The following is a 15,515-nucleotide window of genomic DNA, read 5'->3' on the forward strand; positions in this document are numbered from 1 at the left end:
TTATCCAGTTGCTTGACATGATCAATCAAGATAGATGCAGTTTCACTTTTTGTGTGCAAGAAATACACCCATGTGTATCTGGTGAACTCATACACTATGACCATAGCATATTTCTTCTTTGCAATAGACATGACATTCACTGGACCAAATAGATCAACATATAGTAGGTGACAACGCTCAAGAATTGATAATTCAGTCTTGCTCTTGAATTAAGATTTTCTTTGTTTAGCCTTCTAACATGAATCGCAAAGGCCATCAGGAGCAAATACTGATTTTGGCAGTCCTCTCACAAGATCTTTCTTAACTAGTTCATTTATATTGTTGAAATTTAAATGAGAGAGTTTCTTGTGCCAATTCCAGCTTTCTTCAATTGATGCTCTACTTATCAGACAGATTGCAGAACCATCAGTACTTGTTGAAAGCTTGGCTTCATAAATGTTACCATGACTGTATCCTTTCAGAACAACTTTGGCTGTAGATTTGCTTACAACTTCACAGTGCTCTTTAAAGAAATCCACATGATAACCTCTGTCACAGATTTGACTAACACTCAGAAGATTGTGTTTAAGTCCTGAGACCAGAGCTACTTTTTCAATGATGACATTTCCCAGATTGATATTGCCATATCCCAAGGTTTTTCCAATATTGCCATCTCCATAAGAAACACTTGGGCCAGCTTTCTCCACAAAGTCTGATAATAGGGCTTTATTTCCAGTCATATATCCTGAACATCCACTATCCAGAACTAGGATGTTTTTCCTATTGCCCTCCAATCATAAAGACCATTAATGATTAGTTTTGAGGACCAGACTTGCTTGGATCCTTTGGCCTTATTAAGTTTGTTAACATTTGCAGCGGATTTAGCATCAGAGTTTATGTTAACATTTTTCTTATCAGCATTTACACTATCAGACTTTGTATCAGTACTTACACAAGAAGGAACAATGCTAACTTTCTTTAAAGAAGGTTTTATTTGATAATAATTATAGTACAAACTATGATATTCCTTACAAGTATAAATGGAATGCCATAAACTACCACAATGAAAACAAGGATTTTGTGGCCTATATCTAACAGACTGACTCTTAACTCCTGAATTTGAAGGTAAGGAGTTTATGTTCTTATTCTTCCTGCAAAAAGAAGCTAGATGGTTAGAACTTCCACAATTATGACATATTTTTCTAGGAGAATTAGGAACAAGCTTGTAATCATTACTTTTATTCACACCTTCCTTTCCATTCCTATTTTTCCTAGGTGACTTTACCTTGTTTACATTCTTAACATCTTTCAGCTTATGCTTAAGCTGCTTCTTTGTCATTAAGCCTACGTTAACTTCAGTTGGCTTTTCCTGTTTTAGTTTGCCAGAAGTTAATTCCTCTTTAACTTCTGAGTTATCAGTATCAGACTTTACAGCTACAAACTTAACAGGTTTCAACTTTGGCTTTTGTTTAACAACTATAGGCTCAATTTCTACAGTTCCTTTATCATTCTTATCATCTCTATAACCTAAGCCCTCTTTCCAGTTTCCACTACTTAACAAATTATGAGTTGTTCTTCCAGAGTTAGTCCAAGTTTTGATAATCTCTCTTTCTATTTTTAACTCAGTTTTTAGAGATTCATTCATTTTAAGTACTTCATCCCTAACATAAAAAGCATCATCTCTATCTTTCGGAGTTTGATGGAACATGACTAACTCTTTTTCTAAATAATCATTCCTCTTTTTACAAGCAAGATTTTCAGAAGTTAATCTTTCACATGTTAAAGTTTGATATCTATAACTAATAAACATGGTTTTAAGATATCTTCTCAACTTATTAATATCATTAGTATGAAAGGCATAAGTAGTTTGAGGTATCTTTAACTCAGCAGCATCAGAACTGCTATCAGCATTTGCCATCAAGGTATAGTTTTCCTCACTTTCAAAATCTGAAGTGTCTGTCCAGCTTTTCTTCTTTGTGACAAGAGCCTTGCCTTTGTCAATTTTCACTTTCTTGCAATCAGGAGATATATGGCCTTTCTCACCACAGTTGTAGCATTTGACATTTGTGTAATCTCCTCTGTCAGACTTCCCTCCTTTGCCTTCATATTTTATGAAACTCTTCTTATGGTGATTCCTTTCACCATAAGAGCACACAGCTTCATCATCTCTTTATCAGCATCCATCTCAGGCAAGCTTTCAGTTTCTGAGTCATCATCACTATCAGAACTTGATGACTCAGTATCAGACTTTGTGATAAGAGCTTTTCCCTTGCCTTTCCTTGAAGTAGTTGTTTTTGGAGATTCCTTCTCAGCCTTAAGAGCAACTATCCTTGACTTTCCTCCTTTCCTCTTGCTTCTTTATTCCATCTCAAGTTCATGAGTCTTGAGCATCCCATAAATTTCATCAAGAGTTGTTTCTTCAAGATTATAGTTGTCTCTTATAGTGGTGGCCTTCAAATCCCATCTTTCAGGAAGTGCGAACAAGAATTTAAGATTTGAATCCTCAAGATAATATTCCTTGTCAACTAGTGATAAATCATTCAAGAGTTTGATAAATCTGTCATATAAACCAGTTAATGACTCATTAGACTTTGATTGAAAGTGTTCATACTCTTGAGTGAGTATAGTCTTCATGTTCTTCTTAATTGAATCAGTTCCCTGGCATCTTGTCTCTAAGGCATCCCATATCTCCTTTGCAGTATTGCAGTTAATTACCCTGTTTGACATTACATTATCAATGGCACTATGGAGCAAGTGTCGTACCTTAGCATCCATAGCAATTGATGCGATATCTTCAGCAGTGTAATCACTCTTCTCCTTTGGTACATACTTTGCTCGTTGACCTGCAACTACAACAGCGAGTTTGGCTGGCTTGTGTGGTCCTTCATTGATTCTGTCAAGGAATTCTGGATCAGTAGCTTCCAGAAACATAGACATCCTCACCTTCCATATGGAATATTCAGATGGTTTCAATATGGGAACTCTAACAGTCTCATATCGACTATAGATTTGAGTCTTTGGAGGTTCTTCAGTTTTGGTGGGCTTGGTTGGAGTTTCTTCTTCAGACATGATCATTTTTGGATCTTAAACTGTTTGTGTATTAACAGATCAGCTCTGATACCACTTGTTAGGTCACACACACTGTAGAAGGGGGTTGAATACATTATTTATCACAATCAAATCAAATTAAAGAACTCAAGTAACAGAAAACAGACTTTATTCAATATAATAAACCCTGTTACAATATGGAACTGTCCTCTCTCAGTGATGAACAAATATCACGAGAGCTACTAGGGTTACAATGAATATTATTCTCAATAATGATAACACTTATAGTGTAAACCCTATGTCTGTGTTTATATACTACACGGTTACAAGATAATCGCTAATTGATATGGAATATAATTCTGCTTCCTAAAATATATCAATCAGATATCTTTTCTTCCAAGTATTCTATTCTTCATAGAATTCCTTGTTCATGAATATCTCTTCTTGCATTTGTCTTGATCTTCTTTCCTTTCAATCAGTCGCCTTCCTTATCTGAAAGTCTCCTTTAAGTCCTGATATTATCTTCTGATAAATATCTCCTGATAACTTAAGTTCTGACTTCAGTATAAGTACTGATTTCCAGTTAAGTACTGATTTGTCCTGTTTAAGTAAGATCTGAAAACTAAACATAAATCACATTAGACATGACATAACGAAACATTATAAGGCACAAAAATCAGGTGGTCTTTGTCAATATGTCACAACAAACTTTTCGCCAAGAATGTATTAGGGTTATCCCATAAGTGATACACCTGATGAGATGATACAAAAGAGAATTTTGTTGCCATGTCGAGGTTTTTTGATAAAAATACCTCAACAAATACTTTTTAAACAAAGAAGACCCGCGATTAGAAATTTGTTGTCAATTTATGAAATTTGATTTGTACTCATATTACATAATATAAAAGAAGAGGGTGGAAGCGCTTAGCCATTAAGCATTTAGAATCTCTAAAATATTTTCTTTATTAATATGCTCGATCCACGGGTCGACATCCCAATAAGGTTCCATTTCAACCTGTATATCAGTAATACGATCGAACATGATAGTAAGACGAACAAACTCCAACACTCCATGACATACATCTTCTAGAAGAGGATAACCAAATTGTCTTGAAGATACATGAACGATGGACTCGCTTGTTTTTTCCTTCTTTCTATCTGCATGCTTCTGATTCACTTTATCTTCAATTTTTTTTGTCCTATGGCATTCTTACAATTTTTCTTGTTCACAGTACTCGGAGATGTCTAAGAAACAGGAAAACAATCAAACAATCAGAAAGTAAATAATATTTTTTTGCAAAATAGACAAATCATATTGATAACTAAAAATTAGAGATTTAACCTCAAGTTTCATTGAAACCAATTTTCGGGGCCAAGCTAGAAAATACCCAGGCACTTTACAACAAGGCTAACCTCGTCATAAGGTCTCGGAAGCTTAGTATTGAACTCCTTCTTTTCCGCCACTTCAAATTGGGCCCTCACATATCCTTCTTCAAGTGGAATACCATGAAAAATTCTATCATTCAGAACATTTTGCAAGATCCCTCTCCCCACGTATATCTACGTCCCGTATCCACGTACAAATAACAAGCATTTTTTCCCTGTATTTTTAAATATTATCGATGACAAAATATAGAACAAAAGATTATAATCATATTTGAGAATATATCCTATAAATAGATGTATACGTGAGGAATGTCTGCATCTAACATAGATCAGAGTAATCATGAACTTTATTATCCATGTCAAAATTATCCATATGACTCGAACCTCCAGATTGTGCACGCGGAGTACAACCCTTAGTTTTTAATTCCTTTCAGTGCCAGCTCTGAACCAGTGCTACCAGTGCTCCTGCACTGGGCCCACTGAATCCAGGGGCCCAACATTTTTCTTAGCCCAATATATGTTTAAGTATATATCTGTATTTGTATAGAATTTTATGGCCTTTTTTTAGCCCATTCATCTTCAATTTCTCGAAGCATCACTCCAGCAATCATCACAATGGTGGATATTATCATATTAAAAATCAATTGACTCCATAGTTGTCTTTCATGTTCCAATTTAGGGATTAAATTATAAAGGTAATTTCAATCTTTTATTTTAGTTATTTATATACTATACCAAAACTGTAGCACCTACTTGTTTCTCTATCCCTAATCAGATGCTACATAATTACATGTTCTTTATACTTTTTATGATTTGTTGAATTTTATAAAATTGTAATTCTTTAATTATATTTAATATTTGAGTTGTAATTTTGAGTTAATTTGATTGGTTTATGAATTATAATCATTAATCTATTATTTCATTTAAATAGTTTTTACAATTTTTTTCAGTGTTGGACTTGAGTTCAGACTTGATCATTGTTGTTAATTTAGAATTGAAGATCAGGCTCTTGCTTCACTACTTCGATACTTATTAGTTCATCTATCCAGGTTTCATTTTCTCATAAGTCTCGTGCCTATTGCTTTAGTGCAAAATCTGCTAGCTGCTTTAGTGCAAAATATGTTTACTAAAAAGTATACACCTGGTAATGACAAAATAAAAAGAAAAAGGAAGAGGAATAAAAAAGTAAGCCACTAAAGGGATCTCTTGAATTTTTTTGGAAGAAAGCCTAACAACTTGATATGTCTATAAAAAAGAAGAGTATGAAATTGTCGAAAAAGTGGTGTCTCAGGTTCATAATACTTTTACACAAGAACACGATGTAATTGATGAAGGGTGTGAGAACGAGATAACTGAACAAGAAACCAAAATGATTGAAAGTGTGGTTATTGAAAATAGGGAATACATTAGTCCTAAAGAGTTTGGTCTACTAACTTTGAATATGTATGATTCTCGGGTATGAGATGGATTAAATAGTAAAATGAGGGATTTGCTAGTTGAAAAGGGCCCTATTAAGGAAAATATGATTATATTTCCCAAGGATAAACGTAGTAGGGGGTTTTCAACCTATTATTCTGATCAAAAATTAAGAAATAGTGAACTTTTCAAAAGAAAATGGTTAGTTTACCTAAAAGAATTGAATGAAGTATTCTTCTTTTGTTGTAAAGTGGTAAAAAATGCTAGTTCTAAAAATAATTTAGCAAGTGTTGGAGTAGATGATTGGGTACATTTAGGTGAAAAGCTTAGGCAACACGACGATAGTCTTGAACATCTTACCAACCTTAGGGCGTGGGCTGAACTCTAAGTTATATTGAAAACAAATCAAACCATTGATAAAGAATTACAAGAGCAAATTAAAAAAGATATTGAACATTGGATGCAGTTTATGATCAGAATAAGTGCTATTGTTAAACTGCGATGAATAATCTGGCATTTCGTCGGAAAAATGAAAAAAATATTTGAAGATTTAAATTGTATTTTTTTGGTTTTCTTGATTCAATAGCTGAGTTTGATCAAAACAATGAAGCACCATTTCAGACTCAGTCAAGATAAGGACATTCACAATCATTATCTTAGTTAGAAAGTACAAAATGATTTGATAGTAATGTTGGTTTTGAGTGTAAAGAGTGTAATATTAAAGAAAATCAAAGAAGGTAAATATTTTTTAGTGATTCTTGATTACACTCCTAATGCAATCCATATGGAACAAATGACTTTGGTGATTAGATGTGTTGATGTTGTGAGTCATCTTGTAAAAATTGAAGAGTATTTCCTAGAGTTTTTAAATGTGGAAAATACTTTCGGGTTGGGCCTGTTTGGTGAGTTAGAAAATGCTGTTAAATCTCTTGATTTAAATATCAATGATGTGAGGGACAAAGATAAATAATGGTTCTAATATGAGGGGGAAACACCAAGATGTTCAAAAAATATTACTTGATGTTAATCCTAGAGCTTATTACATGCTTTGTGGTTGTCATTCTCTTAACTTACTCTCTGATATGGCAAATTCTTGTGTGAAAGGTAAATCTTTTTTTGGAGCATGTCAAGCTATATGAAATGTGTTTGATAGTTCCACCAAAAGATGGAATCTATTGCTTGAATATATTGATGATTTGATTTTAAAATCCTTAGGTATGACAAGATGGGAAAGTTAAATCGAAAGTGTAAAGGCAATAAGAACACAAGCTCCAAAAATAAGAGATGCTTTAATGAAATTAGCTGAAATTTCTGATGATCCAAAAATATGTCGGGATGCTGAAAAATTGGCCTCAAATGAATTTTCAAGTTTTGAATTTATATTGAGTTTGAATATTTGGCATGATATTGTGCACAAAATTAATTTGGTGAGCAAGAATTTGCAATCTGAAGATATGCGTCTTGATGTTGCTATTGCAAGTTTAAAAGGGTTGGTTTCTTTCTTTGAGAAATATAGAGAAAATGGGTTCACATCATCTATGATTGATGCTAAAGAGCTTGATAATGAAATGGATATTGAACCTATTTTTCTTATAAAACGAAGGATTAAAAGAAATAGACAGTTTGATGACAATCCTGACACCGAAAGGGAACAATAATTTCCGTTAAAAAATTATAGAATTGATTATTTTCTTGTACTATTGGATATGGTACTTTCTCAGCTGAAGATAAGATTCAAACAAATAGAACTTTTTGAGTCTGTTTTTGGTTTTTTTGTTTGATGCATCCCGACTGATTTTTTTTGATAATGAAGGACTAAAAAATTGTTGTACGAAACTAGAAGAAACCTTGACTGATGGTGATGATTGCGATATTGATGCAAAACGGTTACTTTCAGAATTATAAATCTTACATGAGATGCTTCCAAGTGTAGCATATGATTGTGAAACATCATGGAATTCTCTCAGAGTCTTAAAATTTCTGAAGAAGATTGATATATTTCCAAATATTTTAGTTGCTTATAGGATTTTATTAACTATACCTACTGTGGCATCTGCATAATGGAGTTTTTCAAAGTTAAATTTAATTAAATCTTATTTGCGGACAAGTATGAGTCAAGAAAGGTTGAATGGATTGGCAATTTTGCTTCTAAAAATGTAAGAAGAGGTCACTTTCGATGAGTACTGATGTATTGCAGGTTTCAAATTTTAGATTTTATAAGGATGAAGAAAGGCAAGGCTTAAAGGTATGTAATTTTTTTATTTATGATGTGCTTTTACCACTTTTTTATGTTTATAAGATATTATTTGCTTTACTTTATTCAATCATAAATTTCTTTGAATTTTTTCTTTATATTCATATTAGTAATTTTCTATAAAAGGACCATAAATTTTTTTCGCACTAGGCCAACCAAGTCTTAGGGCCGGTCCTGATTCCTTCATTTTATTAATCAAATAAGAAACATCATTTTTAAATTTAGATAGCTCGTTAATAGTTGATAATGTTGGCAGTGACGCCTTAGTTACACGTCATCCTAAACCTCTCATTCATCCTAGATACTCCAATGGCATTATCCGAGCAAGTAAGTCATCATTTCCAATATTAGTAAGCTCATGTTCGGGAAAATTTGCTGATATGTCAATCTAAAATACCAAAGTTTTATACTGATTTTTAACTTATAGTAGTATAGTGCAAGACAACGATGCATGAAATTAGTAAATAAAATAATAAAAATAAAAATATTACCATATCCTCAAGAACTTGCAATGTAACACGATCATTGATTACACCATCTACATGACGCCTAGTATATTCCCACATATCTAGTCGGGTCACAACAAGATTTTGTTGCCTGTATTAATTTTGTCTTGAAGCTGCTCACATTATAGATCTCTATGGTTAGACCAATATCTTCTTTAATCACATAATGAAGTAATTTCTTAATTCATATGATAACGAACCATAATAGTTTCTTAATAATATAGTATACATGCATAAATATTCACATTATATTGCGCTTTCTATTTATTTCTGTTGGTAATTTTTAAATATCTACAAATGATATTGACAATTACAGTGAGAGCAGGTTCTAGCAAAATATTTAAGTTTTCATATGTGATTCTAATGCTTTACAAGCTTGTTGATCAACAATTAAGTTGTCCTTAACAACATTAGCACTCAAAAAAATATTCAAGCTACCCCTTGTATATATTCTAACAGAATGTCCAGTTTCAACTTGCGGAAAACTAGTACTATATAAAAATAATAGTACTTCAATTTATGGAATCCTATTGTGGCAACAATTTGAAAAGAATTGTAAAGCAACCAGACTAAGTTACTTGCTTGTTTAACTTACAATTTTTTCTCTAATATGCGCGTAGCCAACAAATGCCTTCTTATATCGTGCCTCCATTCCCAAATCTTTTTCTTTATTTTTTCACTTTGTTCCTATAATTAAATGGTTAGTGAAATATAATATGCTAAAAAAGTAATTTTTTTAAATAACAAAGTACTAAAGAAAGGGAAAAAAGTATACATTGAATTATTCTTTCAATGAATTTCAAATAAACGGTTTCCACTAAGGTCCCACTGTCGATAGGTGTGCGTACAACTTGGGTGGTAAAGTAGAGTAGTTACCATTTTTATCTCGAGCAAGACTCCTCATTCTAGTTCTAAATTGTCACTGCAGGTTACCAACACGATCAATTATCTTTCTCCAATGTTCATCTTCAACCCCACTAAAAGTTTCCTACACAATTGTTTATAATAAATCATTCAATGTTTTATAACATGAAAATATTTTAAATACAATTGACGTATATGGATATTTGTGTTGTATCTTGTAGTTGTCTAGTTGTCAAGCCTTCATAATTTAACAGACATGTTGCACTTATAATCATGCCTAACTTTCTATTTAAAGGCAGGAGAAGTAAAAAGTCATTGAATGTAAATACAAATAATTAGAAAATTTGAAAAATGCAATAAAAAATTATGAAATATATTTCTTAAAAGATTCTTATTTGGTAATCACATCTTGTACATATGTGTGAGAGACTATTGAGAATTTAAATAATTTAACACTCTGTTGAGAATTTAACCTTGACGATAGACATGTTTAAAGTGGTTGATCAATACAAAACAAAAGCCACATTTTCCTTGTTGTAAAAATATAAAATTTATACAAAGCTTAAAAATATGTAGAAGGCCACTTTTACCGTGTTTCAGGAAAATAAGCAAAACAAAGGGGTTGATTTATTTTAGGATTTTACAATAAAATGGCGAAATGTGATGGAGTGTGCTACTGGTTTTTATGTACTAAAATGCGATGAAATATGCAAAGCCAAGAAAGCTAAAATTTTAACCATTTAACTGTTCTCCTGACCTTGCTTTAATTTTAACCAAAAATAAAATTGGAGAAGAACATATTGTACCTTAACTTTATCTCATAAATTCTATTTTACAGTCTTCGGTTCCATTTTGCGCCAATCATCGCATGTAATTGGGATATTCCTTCTTGCATAACAATCGACAAAATGTACTAATATCATTGACGCTTTACCAATTGGTTGTTCCATTTCATTCCAACTAACCTAAAACACATTAGAGATAACTAGTACAAGTAAATAAAAATCTCCTACATAGTGTCAATAATTATATATTTTTAATTACCTATTGCACGACCTCTTCCCACTTGGGTGGCACAAGCATCCCTCGTTCCACCAGCACCACTTGCACTAGAGGATTCAACAGTCATAATTATGAACAAAGAATGAACAAAGAAATACAAATTTAATACAAGATTTGTACACACGTTTATAAACAAAAATAAATACAGTTGTTGATACTTAATTGAATTTACTAGTTTCCTGTAGTCAATACAAAATTCTTATATTAAAAAGAAGCATAATCTAATATGAATATTTTATAGTACACTTATACTAATCACAATCCTAAACAAAGAAAACACAACAATTAATAGAAGACCACTGCACAGGTTTAGAGAAAAACAAACACTTACTAAATTTAAGATATTAGTTTGCTCTAGTCAACACAAAATTGTTATATAGTATTAAACAAAAGCATAATCAAATTAGGCAGTTTTATAGTACCAGATAATAAAAGTACATAATTTAAAATAAACAGAATAAATAATATAAGACCAATTTATGAGACTAGCTTGTATAATAAGAAAGCATACATAAATTTCTTAGATTTAATTTTTCTTTTGCGTTTTTTGTTCGCCTTTGATGTTTCGTGCCTATGCACATTGTAAAATTCAGGATTCACGTATTCACCCTCATTATGATCATTTCTGGAGTAAAAATATTTATAATCATCACCTCTGTCCATATTGGCGTGAAAATTCATTCCAACAAAAGGATCATCAATATTATCAAGTTCTATATCTACACCATCACTGACTTGATAAGTGTTGAGTTTGTTTGAAAAGACAATAATGGACCACTTCTTATCAACCGGATCAGTTACATATGGGCTTGTGTTGCCATTATGAGCGAATCATCTTTGTACCCAATATTTGCAAGATTACCCGTATAAACCCGGAGGCTTCAACTTGTACGCCTCCGACATTGTTAACCCAATCACAATCAAACACCGGTACTCTAAATCAAACATAATCGAGCTCCCAAATATTTTTAATCCTTCCAAAGTATGCGGTCTCATCTAAAACTGGTTCTTTTTTATTACTTGATGATTGGTGTAGTGTCGTATTAGTAATTGAAACTCCACTATTCTGCATTATGCTCCTTGCATCATGTTCTCTTGTGTTAAAGGTGTACCCATTCATAAGATAACATTTATAAGAATACAAAAATAAATCAGGACATCTTGATAACCATTTAACTCAATAAGGTATTGATTCGTTATTTTCAATTAACTTATTTGCAACATAAGTTTTGTACCAATCAACAAATGTGCGATTGTGTTCCACTTATATCTGGTTAACACCTCTTCTTGGATGTTCTTCCCTGATGGTTTGCTTATGCAAGTCTACAAAAGGAACAACATCAATGGTGTTGTGTTAAACATAAAGGTGCGCACAATGCCATTGTGTCCGATCGATCTCAAATTGTTGACCACCAATTACAACTTCACTATCAATCCTACCACTGTGACGATCACTTGGAAGACCAGTTGCCTTTACGTTTGGAATCAAATTCTGACCAAAACTCTCTTGCTTCTTTTAATAAATAGCATTCTGCTATGCAACCGTCTGGTCCAGACCTATTTATCACAAATTCTTTGTAGTACTAGAATTACTAATTATTGTTTTGTTTTTAACTTCAAAGATTATGGAGATATCAAGAGATGAAAGGGATGAAAGCGATAAGGAGGTTGAGAAATCCGCCAACATCCAACTTCATCCACTACTAAAGGTGAATCTGAACAACAATTCTCTACCCCCAAAAAGAGTGCATTTCAATTTTCATTCAGATTTACATATGTCTGTATATGCTTTTGTTTTTTATTTTAAAGGAATTTAGATATTAATTTATTTCGAGCTGATTTGTATCAGCAATCTGTACTTTGTCTATTGATTTATCAATCTATCGATCTTATATGTATATGTATTTATTCTCAACTTTAGAGAATTCAATTTTTATTCTATGTTGAGGTGCATCGGTGATCTGTCAGTCTATCGATATATCTATTATATGGATCAGTTTTTTTGTTTTTGATTTTGATGATTAAAGAGATATCAAGGACGGAAGTGATTAAATTGTTTCTTTTTTCTCAGGCAAGTAGTTCTGGATCCAAGATGAGTGGCCGATTTTCAAAGAAGCGATACCCCAGGAAAGTTGTGTTCAAAGCAATGGAGGAACACAGTAGATTTATTCTCATACATTTTGATTGAATTGAAATGGCCTTTTAACGAGAAACTGGTACTGAGCTCAGTTACTTCTTAAATGCTTATAGGTGAAGATGATGAAGAACCGGAACTCAAGACTCCTCTCACACACATGGTAAGTTATTTTGTACATCTCATTCACTCTCTTCTCACATGTATCATCTACTGCTTAAGTTTTAGGAGAATTTATCGTATATTTAACGTTTTCTATTATGTGAAAATTTATCGTAAAGATTAAGTATATGCTTTAGGAGAAACACAGTTACATTGTATAATCAGTGGACCGTACTTAATTATTTGCACATCTGAAATGCAATGAGATATACCGACGGTCATCAGTTGTTTAACTTGTACATGGTCTGTTTATAGCATCTCTAAAATCGTATGATCTGCAGTAAATTACAGAAGTTAGAAAACAAACATTAGCTGTTTGTGTGGAGACTGATCAACAGTGTCCTAAAAAATTAATACCTGTATATATGAGTAGTCTTTAGGGTCTAGCACATCTCTAGAATCATATAATTTGCGGTAGACTTAAGAAAATACATTAGCTGTTGGTGGAGACTTAATGGTGTCCTAAATCCTAATTAAGAAAATAAGTACCAGTACAAATAGTCTTTAGAGCTTGCAGCAAAAGGAGTACATATCTAAAATCTCCACTCACTCCATATGCATCTCATAGAATATCAATTCTACGTGTAGCAAAAGGAGTACATATCTAGAAACAACACCAATCAATATTAATCTTCAAAGAGAATGTTTCACTTATACACTGTGGAGTTTGAACTCTACCACTATACTATTATGCAATAAAAGTCTAACTAAAGCTTATTGCATTTATAGAAAAAAATTATGCTTTATTTAATAGATATACATTACTTGTTCTTAGGCCCCGGACAATCTTGGCGATTGTTTAAATTATATGTCTGATGATCCACACGTGTTGAAGTCCACAAGCACTAATTATAAGAAGCGAAAAGTTGTCGAACACACAAAGTCAACAACTTATAGAACCCGCGAGAAGCTGATGATAGGCTTTGGAGTTCCTAATGCCACGAGTACAATAGTTAAAGAAGACACCGAAGTAGAAGGGAGAGGGCCTCCTTATTTCTACTTCGAGAACGTGGCCTATGCACCGCAAGGGGTGTGGCTAACCATCAGAAAAGAACTTTACGACATTGAACCGGAATTCGTGGACTCGCTTCACATGTGCAGCAACAAGGAAAAGAGGTTACATCCATAACCTCCCGATGGATGACAGGTTGCAGATTTCTCCTATTCCTCCGTCCACAATACAAGAAGCCCTTCCTTCCACAAAAGAATGGTGGCCGCAACGGGATGACAGAACCAAATTAAACTGCATTGTAACTCGTCATGCAAGTGCATCAGATGTACAGAGAATAAATGAAGAGCTTCGTTATTCAGGACCAGACCCTCCCAAAAACATCAGAGAAAATGTGATCCGAGAATGCAGAAAGAGAAACTTGGTCTGGCTTGGTAAGAACACTGTTGATTTTCTTCAGCCTGTCCAAATAGAGGCAATAATGGGATTCCCGGAGGGCCATACAAGAGTAGCCTGCAAAACTACTCAATACAAATGCCTTGGAAATGCGTTTCAGGTACGCAATGCAGAAAAAAAACTTATCAATTTCATTTATTTCTTAGATGAATATGTTCTTAATAATTATTCACAAATAAGTTATGTTAGGTTGACACAGTGGCCTATCATCTTTCTGTGTTAAAGAAATTATTTCCCAAGGGCATCAGAGTCCTTTCATTGTTCTCTGGCATTGGTGGAGCGCAAGTTGCTTTACACCGTCTTGGAATACCACTGAACTTTGTTGTCTCCGTCGAAAATTCCAAGGATTGTACACCGATCCTGAAAAATTGGTGGAGACAAAGTGAACAAAAGGGCCGGCTGATTCACATTTCTGATGTGAAAAAGGTAACAAGTCATAAGCTGATGCAATGGATGAAAGAGGCTGTAGATTCGATCTGGTTATAGGGGGAAGCCCATGCAACAACCTTGCTGGGAAAAATTTGAAGACACGAACTGGCCTGGCTGGTGAACAGTCTTCATTGTTCTATGAGTATACGCGGATTCTTGGGCTAGTCAGAACTTTGCAGCATAGCCCATAATGCAATATAAGACGAAAATTAATTATTGAATATTGATATAGCAGATTTTTTATTTTTCTGGGTTGAGTTATTATCTCCTTGTTTTTGATTGCAAAAATTAGAGTAGATATAAACAATTTTAATTGCATGTTTATATATTGTTAACCATTTTAGTACTGATTTTGCATAGAACCCACAAAGGCATATAGGAAAAAAGTTAAATAACTAATATTGATTTTGTGGACCTTATTATTTTTTTAAGTTGTTAACGTGTCCTTGATTTTCTATGCAAAAGTTAGAGTAGCTAACCATTTTAATAGCATGTATATTGTTTCTCATTTGTGCTAATGAGTGTGATATCTATTAGTTTCAAAATTATTAAATAAATTGAAGTTGGAGGATATGTTTATTGTTTAATTATGACATACATAACTGATAGCTAAATTTTAGTTTGAACATTTTAATGATTTAAACAATTTTTATTAAATCAAAACTTGTCAACATTTACTAGACTTATATTTTGACAAAATTACAATTGCAAGTTTATCAAAGAATGAGGCTAGTTTCTTTCCAACTAACTGTAATTTGGTGCATCCATCAATCTCTTTACTTTTATAACATTTGTAGCCAAGGTGGAGAGAGAAACTTCTCTAACATTTGTACCCATTGGGCTAACATATTGTGTTAATTTTGGAGAGAA

General features: G+C 32.9%; 1 pseudogene; it reads left to right on the plus strand.

Annotated features, from left to right (window-relative positions):
- The first annotated feature begins 12,140 nt into the window (after positions 1–12,140).
- LOC141663640 (DNA (cytosine-5)-methyltransferase DRM2-like) lies at positions 12,141–14,836 on the plus strand (annotated as a pseudogene).
- Positions 14,837–15,515: the final 679 nt, after the last annotated feature.

This window comes from Apium graveolens, chromosome 6 (assembly GCF_009905375.1).
Source record: "Apium graveolens cultivar Ventura chromosome 6, ASM990537v1, whole genome shotgun sequence".
NCBI classification, from domain to species: Eukaryota; Viridiplantae; Streptophyta; class Magnoliopsida; order Apiales; family Apiaceae; genus Apium; species Apium graveolens.